The sequence below is a fragment of the Echinops telfairi genome, unplaced genomic scaffold (genome assembly GCF_000313985.2).
Source record: "Echinops telfairi isolate 266 unplaced genomic scaffold, ASM31398v2 ScPeMD7_7436;HRSCAF=8474, whole genome shotgun sequence".
NCBI lineage: Eukaryota > Metazoa > Chordata > Mammalia > Afrosoricida > Tenrecidae > Echinops > Echinops telfairi.
In genome coordinates this window covers 1,557,074-1,561,183 of record NW_022111336.1, presented here as the reverse complement: position 1 = coordinate 1,561,183, position 4,110 = coordinate 1,557,074, and positions in this window count along the sequence as shown.

Below are 4,110 nucleotides of genomic sequence, written 5' to 3'. Positions count from 1 at the left end.
CAAGACCACCTTTTATTGCCAACTTCTTTCTTTCTACTCTGCACTGTAAAGAAAAATAGAAGTCAACATATACCCACTTTTGTGTACAAAACACACTTAAAATGTAACATTGTAACAAAATAAATCAATCCACACAGGGTTTACTGAAAAGCATGAAGGGAATTCTCTCATCAGACAATAATTTCAAATTTGACTTCTTCCAGATAGGTCACTGAGCATCACCTGAGCATATGTGCATGCGCACGTGCATGAGCATGGGAGCATACATGCGCGCACACACATACATCTACCTGTGTATATATATCCACAAAGAAATTCATAGCTGGTTTGTGATGGTGATATAATGATTCCTATATTTGATATTAATATCTACTCCCTTTATGGAATAAAACATAGTATCTGATAAGATCCTGTCTTAGCATAACTATCTCACCCTAATAAATATGCCATGAATTTGACAGTCGATTAATTTTCTATTTTGAAAACCTGAGCTTGCATTTCCTTTTCAAGGAAAGAGAAAAACGGTCCTGCAGCATGATGGAAGTCACGAAGCTTTTGCTGACTTTTTCTCTTCACGATATAGCTGGGAGGGGACGGCAGAAGCAAACAGATAAATGGTATAGGCGAAAGGGGCATGCTCGCTCCTATGTATTCAAGTCATTACAGTTTCTTGTGACTTTTCCAGTGACCCCACACTACTGACAAGCAGGTGAGGAAATAGACTTTTGGTTTCCTTTCCTTCCAGTAATGAGAATTCAAAGGACACAGAAGCCCAACCCCAAATCTTATCTGGTGCAAAACATTGCTGGATCTCATGTGCAGATTCGTTGCCAATGACAGGGTTTGAATCTACAAAACATGAAAAAATATTGTTGTCCACTTTCATTTAAGAAATCATCACTCAGTGCAACCTTTGTCATCTGAAGTGATATGACAACATTTTCCATGGAAAAACATGGGGCATTGTTGGAAGGAAACAGGGAACAGAAAACTAAAATCTATGATACACAGTCATACCCCTGTGAATCAAAGTTGGATATATGATTTGACACTGTGCAGCCTATAATCTCCTGCTTCCACTATTTCAAACTCAGAGGTGGCACTCATAGCTGCATCAAACCTCCAACAACCCAGGTCAGCATTCTTTTGCAGGGAATGAGAAGGCGATCATGCGTAGTAACAGCCTGAAGAACATTCTCAGGAAATAACAATTTCTTTGGATTATGAGTATTAAGATGGAATTCATAGAATCTGCATGCTCACCCCATTACACAAAAGTTTTCATTGAACCTTTCACTCCCACAGAATAATTTGCAAATTGATAATCTTTTACCGGATCAAAATGCCCATTTGATATCAATAGTAGGTTTGAATATTTGAAGATCTTAGAGTTGCTGAGTTAAATTTTGTATACTAAATGCTATAGTGTCAATGGTCCCATTTATTACATCAATGCATTTAAGGTTGCTTGTAAGATTATGGTAGTAAAAGGACAAAACTGTGGTTGGAGTACAGACTCTAGAGACAGACTGCCTAGGCTTGAATTCTAGCTTCCTTGAATATTAGCTCCGCCCTGGGACGTCTGTCTACATGTCTTCCTCAGCTGTACATTGAGGGTAGCAATAGGCCCTACCCTATAGGCTTGTGTTTATCATGTAAAAAGGTCAGAGTACTGTCTGACATTCCATAGTGTGAGCATTCAATAACTGTTACCTATGATATAATTGTATATACTTGACAATACATTGTTTCATATCAGATTTTTTAAGTGTCTGTACTTTAGCTCTCTCATTATACTCCTCTCATTTGACTCCAAGAAAAGATGATAGGAAATATTTTGTTTGCCTTACTTTATTTTAATGTAGGTGTATTGTTTTCATGTGCCATTCAGTTGGCTCCAAAGTGCCGAGACCCTTATGTACAACTGATCAAAACACTGCCCACTCCTCACAATTGCTGCTATGTTAGAAACCCTTGTTAGAGTCACCATGTCAATCTATCTCATGGGATATGGAAGAAGGAAAACCATCAAACCTAACACAGTCCCATTGAAATGACCCTACAGTGTCAAAGCTACCCTATAGGGCAAATAAATATTTAAAGCATCAGAAAGTTTCATCTTTATCCCATTAAGTAGCTGGTAGATTTGAGCTGCTAACCTGGTTAGCAGTTAAATGCTTACTCACAATACCACCGAGGTTCCAAGAAAAAGGAAAGAAGAATTTCAAATTGGACCACTGTTGTTGCTGTTATTGTTGTTGTTGGTAGGTGTCATGGAGTCGGTTCCAACTCATAGCGCCCCTATGAAATGACAGGAAGAAACACTTCATGCTTCCTCTGGCCTCACAATTATTTCTATGCTTGAGTCCATCGTCGCAGCCCCTGTGTCAATCCATCTTAGAGCGGGCTGTTTTCTTTTGTGGCTGCCCTCTACTTTATCAAACATGATGTCCTTTTCCAGGTACAACATGTCCAAAGTATGTAAGACAATGTCTCCTCATCATTGCCTCTAAGGAGCACTCTGGTTGTATTTCTTCCAAAACAGATTTCTTTGTCCTTTTAGTTGTCCATGGTACTTTCAGTATTCTTCTCCAGAACCAAAATTAAAGTGTATTAATTCTTCTCTGGTCTTCTTTATTCAATGCCCAACTTTCACATGCATTTGATGCAACTGAAAACACTCTGCGTTGGGCCAGGTGCACCTTAGTCCCCAAAGTAATATCCTTACTTTTTAATGCTCTTAAGAGATCTTGCGCAGATTCACTTAGTGCAACAGGTATTTTGATCTCTTGCCTGCTGCTTCCATGAGCATTGATTACGGATCCAAGAAAGATAATGTCCTTGACAGCCTCAACCTTTCCTCCATTTATCATCATGTTATCAATTGGTCTAGTTGTGGGGGGTTGGGCCTTCTTTGCATTGAGTTGTAATCCATACTGAAGGATGTAATCCTTGATTTTATCAGCAGTTACCTCAAGTAATTTCAGAAAGCAAGGTGGTGCCATCTGTATACCGCAGGTTGTTTGTAAGCCCTCCTCCCCTCCTGATGACATATGCTTCTTCATATTATCCTGCTTCTTTGATGATTTGTTCAGAGTATAGATTCAATAAGGGTGGTGAGATGATACAACCTTTTTTGCACACCTTTCATGGTTTTAAACCATGCAGTATTCCCTCTTGATCCTTGTGTATTTGAGAAAAGCACAATGAAGTATGCTAGAATTCCCATTCTTGTCAAGGTTATCTGTGGTCTGTTATGCTCCACTGAGTCAGATGTCTTGGCATAGTCAATAAAATGTTAGTGAGCATCTTTCTGATATTCTCTGCTTTGAGCCAACATCCATCTGACATCAGCAATGATATTCCATGCTTCATGTCCTCTTCTGATTCTGGCCTGAACCTCTGGAAGCTCCCTGTCAATGGATTACTGCAGCCATTGTTGGATGATCTTCAGAACATTTTACTTGCATGTGATATCACTGATACTGTTCTATCGTTTGAGTATTCCGTTGGGTGACCTTTTCTTTTTTGGAATGGGCACAAATATGGATCTCTTCATGTCAGTTGGTGAAGTAGCCATCTTCCTAATTTCCTGGCAGAGTTGAGTGAGTGCTTTCAGAGCTTGATCGGCTTGTTGAACTATTTCACTTGGAATTCCATCAATTCCTGGAGCTGATTTTTGGCTAATGCTTTCAGTGAAGCTTGACCACAGTTCTGGGCTAAAATATGCTGTTTGGATGCATCCTGGACTTTGGAAGACTAAGGTGGCCACTTAACCTCCAACAATTTTATTTCTGAAATGCCTGAAATCCTACATCATCATCTAATCTACATAATAACACCAGTGAAAAAAGAAGCTTGTTACCAAATTTTGTTGTTAAAAACTGAATATCCATTATCATATATACTTAAACATTTCAGAGTATCTTGAACTAAGCATCTCTTCATAGGCTTTGTATGCTGAAACTCTATCAGTTCAGATTTAAAAGCATGTTTATTAGAAATGTGCATTGCAGGAGCAATGAATATTGTAGCTCTTCTGGTCAAAGTCTCCAACTCCCACCAAACAACCTTTTCCTGCATGGGTCTGGGTAAGAAAGTGGGGAAAGA